The 18,136-nt window shown below is 39.7% G+C and overlaps 1 protein-coding gene across 3 annotated transcripts in view; it reads right to left on the minus strand.

The window, feature by feature from the left end:
• CTNND2 (catenin delta 2) overlaps window positions 1-18,136 on the minus strand; it is a 1,106,103-nt gene that overhangs the window by 694,495 nt on the left and 393,472 nt on the right. The gene's annotated exons all lie outside the window — the stretch shown is intronic.

Genomic DNA, 18,136 nt, shown 5'->3' on the forward strand with positions numbered 1-18,136 from the left:
GACCCGAGTTCATATCACAGTCCTGGAACCTGTCAGTCTCAGGGCCTTGAATGAGCTGTTGAGTTTTTCTAAAGATTAGTTTCATTACCTGTAAAATGGGTTTACAACACTTATTAGGTTGAGGTGAAGATTAAATGAGACACTGACCATGAAGAATAAGCCTGTGGTATGTCTGGCAAATGTCCAGTACCCAACAGATATTAATACTCCTGTCACAAAAAGTGAAACCCATAATAAAGAAACTATTTTTATATGATTTGGAGTATTGAGTTTAGTCCCTACTGGCCATCTAGTTGTCTCAATATACTAATTTCATCTTCATGTTACTTACATATTACAGATGAAGGAAAATAATGCTTTTAAAGCTTCATGTTTCATTCTTTACATTTCAGTAGAACAACAAGGACAATAATTCTAATTACAAAGGTCTAATTATGTGGTGAACTACGAAGTGAATAACCTTTGCAGTACTCGATACATCACCTTATAAAACAGTCAACGAAATCAAGGAAGAATGTTTCTATAAAGCTACCTAAAACCCACTGTGCAAAGGTTACTTTTAATGAAAAATGCTTCATTCAGTACATCAAGGATTTTGACTGTTTCAACTACAGGACTCTTATATCATATTTTAATCTTTATGTTTTATTTTTCCATATACTTCAGTTTTTTAATAAACATAATTACAGCAAATTACTTATTTTATCTTAAAAAATTCAGAAAAGGTTTTCACAATATCACAATTAACTTCTTTTAAAAAACAAATTATTTGCACATTTGTGTTTTGGGGATCGGAAAACTTCTAAGAATGCTGAAAAATACTGAAAAACAGGGTGGGGGTCAATTTGGAAGAACTAAAACTCCCAACATTACAGGGCTTTGTCTTCCCAGAAAAGATGAGTTCATTTTATTTGCTACCATGGGATGCTCTAGAGTGAAATCTTTAAAAAGTATGACCTAATGTGTCCTCTGAATGCAGAGTTCCCAAGAATAGCAAGAAGAGATAAGAAAGCCTTCCTCAGCAATCAATGCAAAGAAATAGAGGAAAACAACAGAATGGGAAAGACTAGAGATCTCTTCAAGAAAATTAGAGATACCAAGGGAACATTTCATGCAAAGATGGGCTCGATAAAGGACAGAAATGGTATGCACCTAACAGAAGCAGAACATATTAAGAAGAGATGGCAAGAATACACAGAAGAACTATACAAAAAAGGTCTTCACAACCCAGATAATCACAATGGTGCGATCACTGACCTAGAGCCAGACATCCTGGAATGTGAAGTCAAGTGGGCCTTAGAAAGCATCACTACAAAGCTAGTGGAGGTGATGGAATTCCAGTTGAGCTATTTCAAATCCTGAAAGATGATGCTGTGAAAGTGCTGCACTCAATATGCCAGCAAATTTGGAAAACTCAGCAGTGGCCACAGGACCGGAAAAGGTCAGTTTTCATTCCAATCCCAAAGAAAGGCAATGCCAAAGAATGCTCAAACTACCGCACAATTGCACTCATCTCACACGCTAGTAAAGTAATGCTCAAAATTCTCCAAGCCAGGCTTCAGCAATATGTGAACCATGAACTTTCTGATGTTCAAGCTGGTTTTAGAAAAGGCAGAGGAACCATAGATCAAATTGCCAACATCTGCTGGATCATGGAAAAAGCAAGAGAGTTCCAGAAAAACATCTATTTCTGCTTTATTGACTATGCCAAAGCCTTTGACTGTGTGGATCACAATCAACTGTGGAAAATTCTGAAAGAGATGGGAATACCAGACTACCTGATCTGCCTCTTGAGAAATTTGTATGCAGGTCAGGAAGTTAGAACTGGACATGGAACAACAGACTGGTTCCAAATAGGGAAAGGAGGACGTCAAGGCTGTATATTGTCACCCTGCTTATTTAAGTTATATGCAGAGTACATCATGAGAAACGCTGGGCTGGAAGAAACACAAGCTGGACTCAAGATTGCTGGGAGAAATATCAATAACCTCAGATTTGCAGATGACACCACCCTTATGGCAGAAAGTGAAGAGGCACTCAAAAGCCTCTTGATGAAAGTGAAAGTGGAGAGTGAAAAAGTTGGCTTAAAGCTCAACATTCAGAAAACGAAGATCATGACATCTGGTCCCATCACTTCATGGGAAATAGATGGGGAAACAGTGGAAACAGTGTCAGACTTTATTTTTCTGGGCTCCAAAATCACTGCAGATGGTGACTGCAGCCATGAAATTAAAAGATGCTTACTCCTTGGAAGAAAAGTTATGACCAAACTAGATAGCATATTCAGAAGCAGAGACATTACTTTGTCAACAAAGGTTCGTCTAGTCAAGACTATGGTTTTTCCTGTGGTCATGTATGGATGTGAGAGTTGGTTGTGAAGAAGGCTGAGTGCCGAAGAATTGATGCTTTTGAAGTGTGGTGTTGGAGAAGACTCTTGAGAGTCCCTTGGACTGCAAGGAGATCCAACCAGTCCATTCTGAAGGAGATCAGCCCTGGGATTTCTTTGGAAGGAATGATGCTAAAGCTGAAACTGCAGTACTTTGGCCACCTCACGTGAAGAGTTGACTCATTGGAAAAGACTCTGATGCTGGGAGGGATTGGGGGCAGGAGGAGAAGGGGGTGACAGAGGATGAGATGGCTGGATGGCATCACTGACTTGATGGACATGAGTCTGGGTGAATTCCGGGAGTTGGTGATGGACAGGGAGGCCTGGCGTACTGCGATTCATGGGTTCGCAAAGAATTGGACACGACTGAGCGACTGAACTGAAGTGAACTGAATGTGTCCTCTAAATATATTAAAAATACCCTTGGTCTTTTCCACAAGAGCAGATTATTTTATTTCATCTTCATTTTATTTGTCTGTACTTTGGTTATGCAATGGCAATGGTTTCTTCATTTTTTTAGTAGTTTATACTTTTTCACACAATCCCACTTTTAAATCTCCTACCCGAATAGTGGGGGCTTCCCAGGTAGCTCAGTGGTAAAGAATTCACCTGCAGGAGATGTGGGTTCAGTCCCTCAGTCTGGACTATCCCCTGGAGAAGGAAATGGCAAACCACTCTAGTATTCTTGCCTGGAAAATCCCATTGACCAAGGAGCTTGGTAGGCTCCTTGGGGAGCCTCTTGTGACTCTTTTGGGGTCACAAAAGAGTCAGACAAGACTTAGGGACTAAAAAACAACTTCTATGGTGACCCTCCCCCTCTCCTTTTCCCCACAGTTACCAAATATTTGCAAATATTTTCTCCCATTTTGACAGTTGATTTTGTTTTGTTCATGCCTTCTTTTGTTGTGCAGAACTAAATTAAATTAGTTCTCATTTGTTTATTATTGTTTTTATTACTACAGGAGGTGGATTAAAAATGAGCTTGCTGTGATTTATATCAAAGAATATTCTGTCTATGTTTACCTGTAAGAGTTGTAATAATATCCTGTTCTACATTTAGGTCTTTGATCCATTTTGAGTTTATTTTGGTGTATGGTGTTAGGGAGTGTTCTAATGTCATTCTTTTACATGTAGCTGTCCAGTTTTCCCAGCACCACTTATTGAAGAGCCTGTCTTTTCTTCATTGTATATTCTTCACTCCCTTGTCATAGACAAGGTGACCATAAGTGTGTGGGGTTATCTCTGGGCTTTCTATCCTATTTCACTCATCTATATTTCCTCTTGTTGCACCAGGGCCATACTCTCTTGATTACCATAGCTTTGTAGTATTTTAGTCTGAAATCAGGACATCCAATTCCTCCAGTTCCTTTTTCTTTCTCAAGCCTGCTTTGTCTATTCAGTGTCTTCTGTGTTTCCATACAAATTTTATAATATTTTTGTTCTAGTTCAATGAAAAATGTCATTGGTAATTTGATACATATTGCATTGAATCAGTAGATTGCTTTGGGTAGTACAGTCATTTTTACAATATTGACTCTTCCAAACCAAAAACAGGGTGTATCACCATCTGTATGTGTCATCTTCGTTTTCTTTCATCAGCATCTTATAGTTTTCTAAGGACACGTCTTTTGCCCCCTTCAGTAGGTTTATTCTGAGATATTCTTTTCATTGTGATGGTAAATGGAATTGTTTCCTTAATTTCTGTTTCTAATCTCTTGTTAGTGGATAGAAATGCAAGACATTTATGTGCATTACTTTTGTACCCTGCAACTTCACCAGATTTATTGATGAACTCTAATAATTTTCTGGCAGCATTTTCAGGATTTTCTATGTATAATATTACATCATCTACAAACAGTGACAGCTTTACTTCTTTCCAATTTGGACTCCTTTTATTTCTTTTTATTCTCTGCTGTGTCTAGGATTTCCAAAAGTATAATGAATTATGGTGCTAAGATCCTTGTAATCTTAGAGGAAATGCTTTCAATTTTTCATCATTGAGAATGATGTTTGCAGTGTATCTATCATATATAGATTTTATGATGTTGCAGTAGGTGCCTACTCTGTGCCCACTTTCTGGAGAGTTTTATAAACAATGAGTCTCAAGTTTTGACAAAAGTTTTTTTCTGCATCTATTGAGATGATACTATGATTTTGATTCATCAGTTTTTTAATATGGTTTATCACATTGACTGTGGCATATATCAAATAATCCTTGCATCCTTGGGATAAATCCTACTGGATCATGATGTATGATCCTTTTCACGTGTTGTTGGATTCTGTTTGCTAGTATTTTGTTGAGGATTTTTTTGTCTATGTTCATCAGCGATAATGGCCTATAATTTTCTTTTTGCTATATCTTTGTCTGCTTTTGGTATCAGAGTAACTCTGGCCTCATAGAATGAGTTTGGAAGTGTTCCTTCCTCTGTGATTTAGAGGAAGAATTTGAGAAGATACGTGTTAGCGCCTCTCTAAATTTTTAATAGAATTTGCCTGTGATGTCATTCAATCTTGGACTTTGTTGAAAGGTCTTTAATCACAGTTTCATTACTTGTGATTGGTTAGTTCACATTTTTATTTCTTCCTTGTTCAGTCTTGGACAGCTGTACTTTTCTAAGAATTTGTCCATTTCTTCCAGGTTGTCCATTTTATTGGCATGTAGTTGCTTGTAGTAGTCGCTTATGAGCCTCTTATTTCTGCGGTGTCAGTTGTAACTTCTCTTTCATTTACAATTTTACTGTCTGAGTCCTCACTCTTGTTTTTCTTGAAGAGTCTCTAATATGGCAAGACAATCCGAATCAGGATTTATAAACCTTCCTGGGTTTCTAATAGAATAAACACCAGTCTTGGGTGTGCTTGCTGGAGACTGTGGCCTCACTACTCATATACTTTTTCACACCATTTTTATGGGTGGAGGGTATTAGGAGACTTTGTTTCATGCAAGCTGCCTTCCAAACCTATAGTCACAATATCCAGTGCTCTTCATCTGTATAGATTTATTTCCATCTGGTATCATTTTTCTTCTGTCAGAAAGACTTCTTTTAATATTTCTTGTAATGTGGTTCCTTCAGTGATTTATTATTTCTGATTTACAGCCTAATGAAGTTTTCATTTTGCCCTCATCTTTGAAAGACAAGTTTGTTTCACTGTCTTCTCTTGCACTTAGTGTTTCTAACAAAACAATGCAAAACGATGGCACTTCCTACCTTCACGTCTTTGAATATAGTGTCTTTTTTGTTCTGACTCCGCTTGAGACTTTCTTTTTACCACCAGTGTTGGATAACTCCTTATAAAGTTCTTTGCAAGCAGCTTTCTTTGGGTTTCCTATACTTGGGGTCCATTTGGTTTCTTGGGTCTGTTAATTTATAGTTTCTATCAAATATGGAACTTTTTCAGCCATTAGCTCTTCAAAAAAAATTTTTTTTTCTTACCCACTATATGCTCTCCTTTGTTGACTAAAATTAAGTGTACATTAGGCCATTTGGAATTGTCCCACAGTTATGGATTCCTTTTTCCACTTTTAAAAGTTTTTTTTTTCTTTCTTTGTGTTTCACATTGTTCGGTTTTATTGGTGTTTTCAAGTTAACTGATCCCTTTTTCTGTGATGTCTAATCTACCATCAGTCCCATGGAGTATATTTTTAATCTTAGACACTAATGAATTAAAGATCTCTGGAACTTTAATTTGGGTATTTCTTATATCTTCCATGTCCCAATTTATGAACATATGGAATACACACATAAAAAATATTTTACTATCCTGATTTGCTAATTCTGGCATCTGTGTCAGTTTCAACTGATTGATTTTTCTCCTCAGCATGGGCCCCATTTTCACTTTTCTGCACATGTGATCTTTGATGGAACATAATACATTTTGAATTTTACCCTGTTGTGTTTTGGGCATCTTCATATTCCTGCAAATGCCTTAAGCTCTGTTCTGGGACACAGTGAAGCTACTTGGAACTAATTTGATACATCTGAGTCTGGTATTTAAGACTTGTTAAGGAAACAGAGCATCATTTAGTCCAGAGTTAATTACTCTACCCTACCTAGGCAGACCTTTCTGTGTACTCAATGGTCTGTGAATTATGGGATTTCCCAGCTTGGCTGGAGGGTGTAAGCACGTATTTCTGGTCCCAGTGTGAGCGCCAGGCACTATTCCCGACCATCCTTTCAGGGTAGTTCTTCCCCTGCTCTCTGGTGGCTCCCGCAAGTACACGGGCTTCTCAGTTCTCTGCTGCATAGTTGAAGGGGACCCTCAACGGATCTCAAGGATTTTCTTTCTGTGCAGGAATCACCTTTTTCCTATTTTCCCTGCAAATTCCAGCCAGCTTTACTCCCTAGACCCTCAGTACCTTCTCCCCAGCTCAGGGAGTCCTCAGGGCTCTGCCTGGGTCCCCCTTTCTCCACTGCTGCAGGGAAATTCTCTCAAGGCAGTAAGCCAGGGCAATTGTAAGGCTCACCACATTTGCTTTTGTCTCTTAAGAATCTTTTTTTTTTTTTTTTTAACTGAAGTCCTAGATGGCTCAGATGGTAAAGAATCCACCTGCAATGCAGGAGATCTGGGTTTGATCCTGGGGTTGGGAAGATGCCCTGGAGGAGGGGATGGAAACTCACTCGAGTATCCTTGCCTGGAGAATTTCATGGACAGAGGAGCCTGGTGGGCTACACCCCATGGGGTCACAAAGAGTTAGACATGACTGAGCCACTAAGCACACACATGTATTGTATTGACAGGAAATAATACATGCCATGTATTTGCCATTCTTGTATAAGTAATAAAACTCTATCATTATATATTATGAGGAGGGCATAACCCACTCCAGTATTCTTGCCTGGAGAATCCCCATGGATGGAGGATCCTGGTGGGCTATAGTCCATGGGGTTGCAAAGAGTCAGACATGACTGAGCAACTAAGCACATAATTAATTTACAATATTGTGTTAGGTTCAGGTTCTTAGCAAAATGATTTATATATGTATATAAAACAATATATATATATACACATATGTATATAAATATATATATACACAAACACAATCTATATATATAATGCATCTATATCTTCCTGACCCAGGAACTGAATCCTTGTCTCTTGTGTCTCTTGCACTGGTAGGATGATTCTTAATAACTATGCCAGTGCCACCTGGGATGCCTTATACATAATCTATATATATAATGCACACACGAACACACACATACACACAAACACACACACACATAGGTTTTGGTAACATACACACAATGCATTTTTGAGAAATAAAACTTGTCTTATAGAGTTTTGTTTCTTTCACACTACACTCACACATTCAAACCATACACGCTATAATATATAAAATAGTTAACCAACAGTGACCTGCTGCACAGGCAACTATATTCAATATTTTGTAATAATGTACAAGGGAAAATAATCTGAAAAAGAATATACATATATATCTAATACACTTCAATAATTTTTTTTAAAGAATCACTGTCCTTCATTGCTTAAAGTTCAGTGTTTTGAAAACTGGTTTTCCTAATTTGTTTGTACATAGATATTTTTTGTTGTTTTAGGTGGGAAGGTATTTCTAGGCACTGTTATTTTCTTAGCTGAAATGCTTTTAAGAATTAACTATTATTCCATCATGCATGATTTGTAAATGCTTTTTTCCTATTGTATTAAAAATTCATATTAAACATATTACTAAACAGCTAAATAGTTAAGTTTTTACCCATTTTCTTAAATATTGCTCACTACTACATTATTAAAAATAGAGCTAATTTTGGGTTATTTTTTCCTTTTGACTGCATGACTTTTTAATTGAAATAGCATATTCTCCATTTAGGAAATTGAATCAATTCATTGCCTTTTAAAAGATGTCCCTCCCATAAATGTTTACTTTGTCATTGCATATGTGAAACAAGGAATTTAGTGAATTTTCCTTCTGTGTTTTTCTATGGAATACATACTATATATTAAGATCTTCAAGGAAGGAGGAGGTTTCTCTTCTACATCTAAAATTATATATTTTATTATTAAAATAAGAAAAATAATAATAAAACTGGAGGAAAAATATTCATTGAGGACTTACTACTGATTGCATTACTAGTCAGCATATAAGGAGGAAACATCTCCTGCTGAGCTGCCATTGTATATCATATCTAGGACAGTCCTGGGACATCATAGAGTCTCAATAAATATCTATTAAATAAATGTATCTGCACTGAGCTAAGTGCTTTACATGTATTGCCTTGTATAGGGGGAAAGGGAAAGTGAAAGTCATTCAGTTGTGTAAGACTCTTTGCGACCCCATGGACCACACAGTCTATGGAATTCTCCAGGCCAGAATACTGGAATGGGTAGCCATTCCCTTCTCCAGGGGATCTTCCCAACCCAGGAATGGAACCCAGGTCTCCCACATTGCAGGTGTATTCTTTACCAGCTGAGCCACCAGGAAAGACCAGGAATACTGGAGTGGGTAGCCTATCCCTTCTCCTAGGGATCTTCCCAACCCAGGAATCAAATCAGAGTCTCCTGCATTGCAGGCAGATTCTTTACAAGCTGAGCTACCAGGGAAGTCCTTGTATAAATATGACGAAACTGCTCTTTCTTAGGTTCTGTTTTTCTTTCTTCCTTTACAAAAACACTGAGGTAATTAAGATCAAAGGATTAGCCTTGTCCAGGAAAGAAATTCTTCTTTCAAAAGTAGGAAAGAGAATGAGATCAAAGATGATGTTTTAGGAGATCTGGATATAGAGAAGAGACAAGTTGAATGAAATAATTAATATTGGATGGTCTAAATATTCCCAGTACTGTCAATTATTTTGTTCCAGAGACCACAGCCATCTATAATGTAGAGAAGACATATGATGTCCGTATAAACTATGAGGTTCATTAACTTTCACATTTACTGATTTAAATAGTTTTTATTTGTATAAATTTTAGAGATTGGGTTCCGAAATGCCTTACTGCATTGTCACTTATTTTATAGTCATTTCTACTTTATTCCAACCCAAGCACCTAAGGAAGGGCTTTTTTTGTCACAGCATATGGTTGGGGATGGAAACTCTCAATGGAACTGGTCCTACTGTAGTTTCATGCTTGGAACTGAAAACTGACCTTAGAATTGGTAACTAGAAGAGCTACAGCTGCTGCTGCTGCTTCAGCTGCTAAGTCACTTCAGTCGTGTCAGACTCTGTGTGACCCCATAGACGGCAGCCCACCAGGCTCCCCCATCCCTGGGATTCTCCAGGCAAGAACACTGGAGTGGGTTGCCATTTCCTTCTCCAATGCATGAAAATGAAAAGTGAAAGTGAAGTGGCTCAGTCATGTCCAACTCTTCGCGACCCCATGGACTGCAGCCCACCAGGCTCCTCCGTCCATGGGATTTTCTAGGCAAGAGTACTGGAGTGGGGTGCCATTGCCTTCTCTGAGCTACAGCTGAGGAGCTCTCAAACTTGGAGCACTCCTATGGTCTACAGGCATCTACAGTATCCTCCAGGGCATCATCACCCCATGAAGGAGCTTCTGTTCCAGTGGGAGGTACTCACCTTGTGATGTGGGTAGAAAGATAACCTTTCCCAGTTCTAACTCATTTTGATATCTGGAGGGAGAACAGACCTCCCAGGACTGAATATTTCCTGGTATTAGATACTTTGAGATGAAAGAGCATTCAAGAGAGGGACATTGCTAATAAGGCCTGGTGGGTATCCTAATGGGAAAAATAAACATAGATATATTCAGTGAAATGTGTAGTATTGGTTGTAAGTGAATAATGTGAGATTAAGTTAATTCAGTGAAGGTGAGACTGTAAAGAGATATGAAAAGAACAGTGAAGAAAGCTCTTTGAAGCTTATCTGGATTTGAAGGGCAGAGGAACAAGAGATACCAGCAAAAAAAATACAAGAGTAACAAGGCCAGTAAGATGGCCTTCTCCTGGGAAGTTTCAGGGGAGAAATGGTGATATAAATTGGGCTATAAAAGATGATATACCAAAAACACAGGAGACAAAAACAAAAACAGACAAGTAGGACTAAATCAAATGAAAAAGTTACTTTTCCTTTCAGCAGAGGAAATGGCCAAGAGAATGAAAAGGCAATCTACAGGACGGTAGAAAATATTTAAAGGGGTTAATTTCTAAAGTAAATAAGGAACTCACACAACTCAGTAGCTGAAGAAAGAAAAGAAACCAGTTAGAAAACGGGTAAAGCACTTGAAAAGCCATTTCTCCAAGGAAGACACACAAATGCTAACAGGTATATTAAAAAAGGCAGTTCAACATCGCTACTGTCAAGGAATACAAATCAAAACCACAGTGTGATGTTATCTCATAACTGCTGGGATGGTGGGTATCAGAGGGCAAAAGACATCAATTACTAGCAAGGGTGTAGAGAAACTGCACATGTTGATGGAAATGTAAAATGGTATGGAGGTTCTTTAAAAAACTGAAAACAGAACTACCATATGATCTGACAATCCCACTCCTGGGTAAACATCCAAAAGAAATGAAATTTGGATCTAAAGGAGACACCAGGACTCCCATATTCATTGCAGCATCAGTCACAGTAGTCAAGATAGGGAAGTAACTCTAATGTCCCAGAGACAAATGGATAAGGAAAATGTGGCATACACATATAAGGCAACATTACTCGGCCGTGAAAGACTTAGTCGTTCAGTCAAGTTCAACTCTTTGCAGCCTTATAGACTGTAGCCCTCCAGGCTCCTCTGTCCACAGATTTCTGCAGGCAAGAATACTGCAGTGGGTTCCCATTTCCTTCTCCAGGGGATCTTTCCCACCCAGGGATAAAACCTGGGTCTCCAGCATTGCAGGCAGATTCTTTACTATCTGACCTACCAAGGAAGACCTTAGAAAAGAAAAAAGTTATACTATTTGTGACAACATGGACCAACCTGAAAGACATTATGCTAAGTGAAATAAGTCAGCTACAGAAAGAAAAAAATTTAGATGATTCCACTTACATAAGGTATCTAAAATAGTCAAACTTACAGAAGCAGAAAATAGAATGGTAGTTGCCAGGGCCTAGGGAGTGGGGTAAATGGGAAGTTGTTCAAGGGTATAACGTCTCAGTTATAGAAGCTGAACAAGTCTTGAGAGTGCCTATATTTAACAATAGTGTTAAAATTAACTTAAAACTTTGTTAATAGAGCATATCTCATTTTTAGTGTTTCTAAAACCCCTTCCCCTCATAAAAGGCAGAGGGACACAAGGACACTTTTTGAGGTGATGGATATGTTTATATGCTTATTACTTTTATTGTGGAGAAGGAAATGGTAACCCATTCCAGTATTCTTGCCTGGAAAATCCCATGGACCGAGGAACCTGGTAGGCTGTAGTCCATGGGGTCGCAAAGAGTCGGACACGACTGAGCGACTTAACTTTTACTTTCACTTTTATGGTAGTGATGGTATCCTGGGTGTATGTATATGTCCAAACTCATCAAATCATATACATTAATATGTGTATTTAAAAATGTAAATACACTAAATTCTTTGTAAAATACTTATAGTAAATAAAAGTTCTAAAAAAAAAAAACACACCAAAATGTGATTTAGAAACTGTCCAGGGGAATTAGGATTTCATGGGAATTAAGAACAGTAGGTGATCACTGCAGCATTGCCTATAATAGCCAAGACACAGAATCAAACTAAGTGTCCATTGACAGATGAATGGAGAAAGATGTGCTGCATGTTTATATGTATGTATATATATATGTACATTATAAGAATATATACCATGAAATACTACTATCCATAAAAAACAATGAAATAATGCTATCTGCAGCAATATTTATAGACTTAGAGATTATCATACTAAGTGAAATCAGACAGAGAAAGATACATACAAGACCACTTTTATGCAAAGCCTAAATAACTGTTACAAATGAACTTTTATTTGCAAAATAGAAACACACTCACATACATACAAAACAAACTTATGGTTACTACACAGGAAGGGCTGGGCGGGGGGAGGGATAAATTAGGAGTCTGGGATTAACAGATACAAACTCCTATGTATAAAATATACAATCAACAAAGACCTATTGTACAGCACAAGGAACTGTCATAACCTATAATGGAAAGGAACCTGACAGAGTATAAATATATACACATGTATATGTGTAACTGGGCTTCCCGGGTGGCTCAGTGGGTAAAGGATCCACCTGCAATGCAGGAAAGTGCAGGAGATTCTGTTTCAATCCCTGTGTCAAGAAGATCCCTTGGAAAAGGGAATAACAACCTATTCTGATGGACAGGGAGGCCTGGCGTGCTGCAATTCATGGGGTCGCAAAGAGTCCGACACGACTAAGCGACTGAACTGAACTGAACTGAATTGGTGTTCTTGCCTAGAGAATCCCATGGACAGAGGAACCTGAGGGGCTATAGTCCATAGGGTCTCAAGGAGTCAGACATGACTGAAGTGACCGAGCACAGCATATGTATAACTGAATCACTTTGCTCTACACTTGAAAATAACACAACATGGTAACACATCTGTACTTCCTCTGCAAAAAGTCTGATGGGTGGATTAGAGGGCATCCTATGATAAAAAAAAGTTTTAAGAAAAAGCAAGTATTGTCAGACAACCTTAATCTCTCAAGCAGGTGGAAATTATCTTGTTTTGGAGATTATAAAACTTTATAGAAGGAGTGGATGTATGAAAGTGAAGTCCATTAAAATGTATTGAGTAAAATTTAAATGATTCTCTCTCCTGGAATAGAATAGCACATTTTGAGTCACATACTATATTAGGATTCTTATAAGAAAAATTATCACATAGTTTTATAACTTTTTCCTAAAGATCCTGAATTAATAATTCATTTAACTTAATTAAATAGTTTATTAAACATTTTTAAATGGATAAAAACATGTAATGTCCCTTGAGTGGCTTAGCTAATTCAGCCTCAAAAGTGAAATCAGAAAACACGTACACACAGTTTCATTAATTCCTTCAATAAATATTTTACCTATTGTGGCACACTTTCAATTGGGATCCTAAATACAAGAGAGGTTTGAAACAGTGGAAAAATTTAGACTGAACAGAGCGTTAAGCAAAACTACATTTGTCAGATTTTATTCCTGGAAAAGAGATTGGACAGAAATGGAGAACAGAGAAGATGGATGAGATGCTGGATGGTGTAAAACAAAGGTGTTTCCCACTGTTGATTTTGAATATTCATTGGAAGTTCTGATGCTGACGCTGAAGCTCCACTCCTTTGGCCACTTGATATGAAGAGCTGACTCATTGGAAAAGACCCTGATGCTGTGAAAGACTGAAGGCAGGAGGAGAAGGAGACGACAGAGGATGACATGGTTGGATGGCATCACCGACTCAATGGACATGAGTTTGAGCAAGCTCTGGGAGGTAATGGAGAACAGAGGAGCCTGCCATGCCATAGTCCATGCGGTCACAAACAGTCGGACATGACTTGGCGACTAAACAACAACACAGCAACAACAGTGTTGATGTGATTGCTGAAATCCAAGGACTCAAGATACAACCGACTGTGCTGAAGTGGGAAGGGGAAACTGAAGCAATCCCAAGGCTATTTATGTGGAAAACACATGCTCAGGCATCCAGGCTTCTTTATCAACACCCCGTCCAGTAAGAGAAAACAATATTGAGGGTCAGACCCACTGAGACACACAACGGCAGTCCCGTTGTGCAAAGTGCAAGTGCCAAGTGCTCATGTTTGCTAACGAATGGAGGTGGGAATGAGCGTGGAGAGCAGTGAGGGGCACGGGCTTTGATCATGCAACTGCCGCAGTGGAGGCTCCAGAGCACTCCTCAATGAGTCCTCAAGGAAAGCTTGCCCCTCCTGAACCAAGTGAGACGAGGAGGCAAAACTGAGTGATGAGCCACAGAAGGTGCCAGTCCTGTGAGGAAGACTGAAAGCCTGAAGTCTGATACCTCTAGACATGGTCAACTTCCCTGCTGCCTCCTACTTCTTCAGTTTGGGTCCAGACCTAGTCTTATTTTGAGAGAATTCCTGGGTCAGTAATAAAGTTAGCAATCATTTCCAGGCCTGCGGCCTTTATAGGAGCATCTTCTAAAGGAATCAACCTTCCTGGGGACTGATGCTCTGCCTCTACATTCCATTTTGGTGCCTGTTGTGGGCTTTATTCGGAGAAGACAATGGCACCCCACTCCAGTACTCCTGCCTGGAAAATCCCATGGATGGAGGAGCCTGGAAGGCTGCAGTCCATGGGGTCGCTGAGGGTCGGACACTACTGAGCGACTTCACTTTCATGCATTGGAGAAGGAAATGGCAACCCACTCCAGTTGCCTTTTCATTCTCAATCCACTCTTGCCTTGAGAATCCCAGGGACGGGGGAGCCTGGTGGGCTGCCGTCTATGGGGTCACACAGAGTCGGACACGACTGAAGTGACTTAGCAGCAGCAGTGGGCTTTATTGGGATCTCTTGGCCCATCCAATCAGCCCTTCAACTGATAGACATCTCTGCTCTCCCCTGATCTCTTCCATCCTCTATATCCAAGACTAACATCCATGGCCTAATACCTCTCTGCCTCTTGCTGGAGTCTCAGCACACTGTCTCTTTCATTCAGAGGCTCACTGCTGCTGCTGCTGCTGCTGCTAAGTCGCTTCAGTCATATCAGCGACCCCATGGACTGCAGCCTACTAGGCTCCTCCATCCGTGGGATTTTCCAGGCAAGAGTACTGGAGTGGGTTTCCATTGCCTTCTCTGAAAGGCTCACTATGCCCTGCATATTTCACTCCCCTATGTCTTGCCATCTTTTCTGCATAGGAGACCTGGTTTTTAGAAGCACCGATATCAACACAATCACATCAGTTTTATGAAAAAGGACATAATGGAAGATCACTGCTATTTCTTTTTTTTTTTAAATTAATTTATTTTTGGGTGTGCTGGGTCTTGGTTGCAACGCATGCCTTTCTCTAGTTGTGCTGAGAAAGGGTGACTGTCGAGTTGTGGAGTGTGGGCTTCTCATCGTGGAGACTTCTCTTATTGCGAAGCACTAGCTCTAGAGCGTGTGGGCTCAGTGGATGTGCACTGTGGGCTCAGTAGTCGTGGCTCCCAGGCTCTAGAGCACAGGCTCACTAGTTGTGATGCATGGGATTAGTTGCTCTGGGGCATGCGGAATCTTCCCAGACCAGGGATCGAACCTGTGTCTCCTGCCTTGGCAGGCAGATTCTTCACCACTGAGCCACCAGGGAAGCTCTCACTGCTATTTGTTCTCAGGCTCTAAGATTCCATGCTTTCAGGACATCTACTTAGTGACTCTGCTTGCAATACTGGAGCAAAATGACTGTTCAAGTATTTTGAAATATTAGAGAGGGAATTATAGTCATTATCAACTTATACTGTTGTCCTCAGATGTTCCCCTCGGAGAGGATCAGAGTCTAGGAATTGTTCTCTGTTCTCTGGCTGGAATCTCTGCAGGAAAGATGAAAGACGAGTTTTCCACTGTGTAGATGAATTTTTGCTCCCTGATGCCCTCATCGCTGCATCCATCAAGGATTCGTGTTATCAAGTGATCCTGGGTGACCTTTTTTCTCACATCACTTTTAATTCCCCTTTCACATGAATGAGTTGACTTCATAGCCACAAACTCTGGGCGACGCTAATTTCATCACACCAAGACAGGTTCCGAAGCCAAATCTGAAGGGAAGGTGGAGCAGATGACAGGGTAATAATAGGAAGCTTACAACAAAGCATCCAGTAAGTCTGGGAAGAACAAGTCTTGATGTTGAGATGGAATGGAACAAATCAATGTCAACTGTAAAGCTATGTAAACCTCACCGACAAGTCCAAAACTATGGCAAAGAGCTGTCCTTGAAAGTTCACAAAACTGACAGACTAGTGTTTTAAAGGACCATGGTGTCACCCTGGGTCACCTAGCAAGAAAGCGAATGACAGGAATCAGTGCCCCAAAGTGGAATCATAGGCACATTTCCAGAACGGTTTCAGTAAAATAAAATATAACAAACACCTCTCTCCGACCAACTCCAGTCTGTAAAATTTCATCAGTTCTAGCCAATGCGTTGATATCCAAATAAAGCTTGTTTATCAGGGGCTGTGCTCATTTGCTCAGTCGTGTTTGGCTCTTTGAGATCCCATGGACTGTAGCCCACCAGACTCCTCTGTCCACGGGATTTCCCAGGCAAGGATTCTGGAGAGGGTTGCCATTTCCTCCTCCAGGGACTCTTCCTGACTCAGGGACAGAACTCAAGAGTCTTTAGTCTCCTGCATTGGCAGGCAGATTCTTTACTACTGCACCACCTGGGAATTTACTTAATTCCTCTAACTGTCAGTATTCCATAAAATAAAGAAGGGGATATTTCTTGGGAGTTTAAGATGATGTAAGAATCCATTAAGTTGGATACCAAGTTTAGTGATAATACTACATGGGTGACCCTTACCTACATCATGATAATTTCTGAACTTTTTAAATGGCTGGTATATAACTCAGAGCTACAAAATAAATCTTTACTGGTAATGGGGCCCTGATGTACATTTTGAAAATTGCCTACTAGTGATTGTTATGCCCATACCTACTTGGAAATAACTTTTATTTATGACACAGCCCACAATAATGACAATCAATACTTTAAGTGTTTACTTGCCATATATCATACTCTACCAAATGCTTTATATGCATTAACTTATTTATTCCTCACATTTGACTCCTTAAGGTAGGCACTTTATTTTCTAAGACATCTTAAATTTAAGGATGCTAACTAGCTTCCCCAAAGATTAACTGGGACTAGAACTAAAAGTCTGTCTTAAATTAAATGTTCAGAACCCCACTGCCTGAAAACTCTTGAGCATTTGTTTGTATTGTTTTAATGGAGGTTATAGAACTAGGAACAATACCATCAAAATAAAAACACAAATCTCATTAATGTGGAATGCCTCCAGCTCACTTGTCCTAGTTTTTCTTGCCTTCCCAGATATAAAATATTGAAATTATTATGTCCAACTACAGACAGAATTATACTCAGTGCACCATCCAAGTTCACACTACCACTGAAATATTTCTTTCTAATAATGGCCCTTAACTTTTGCCACTGCCAAAGTCAGATATACCCCATGAAGGCAATGAGGATGCTGAAGAATTATGCTCCAGTGTCCTTGCCTATATTTAGCCTGTGATGGAGAAACCAGCATTCTAATATTTAAAGCCCGAAAGAGGAAGTACCAGAGCCCCAGGCTCAGCTGAAATCAATGACTTGCAGTCCCTCAAATGTCAGGTGGCGCTAGTGGTAAAGGACACACCTGTCAATGCAGGAGGGATAAGAGAAGCTGGTTCAATCCCTGGGTCAGGAAGATCCCCTGGAGGAGGGCATGCAACCCACTCCAGTATTCTTGCCTGGAGAATTCCATGGACAGAGGAGCCCGGAAGGCTAGAGTCCACAGGGTCGCAAAGAGTTGGAAATGACTGAAGTGACTTCATGCATGCACACACACACACACACACACACACACACACACAAAGGAACTGTGACAATGCTCACTCTACACCCATTGCTTCCAATATCTACTTTCTCTTCTCCACTCTTCCCCTGATTCCAAGTCTAGGCAAAATGCCTCTGTCTTTTGTTTTATGCTGCCAGTCTCAACACTGACTCATTTAATTCCATCTGTTCTGTACATTACTGACCTCCCCTCACTCCTTACACAAGAGAAAAAATGACCAGGACTTTTATAGTGCCAACAATGCTTTACTGAATTCCCTTAATTACCTGCTTGTATTCCCTCGTAGAATATACA

The sequence above is a fragment of the Bos grunniens genome, chromosome 20 (genome assembly GCF_055505025.1).
Source record: "Bos grunniens cultivar Pamir isolate PY7600 chromosome 20, Bosgru_T2T1.0, whole genome shotgun sequence".
In the NCBI taxonomy this organism is placed as follows: domain Eukaryota; kingdom Metazoa; phylum Chordata; class Mammalia; order Artiodactyla; family Bovidae; genus Bos; species Bos grunniens.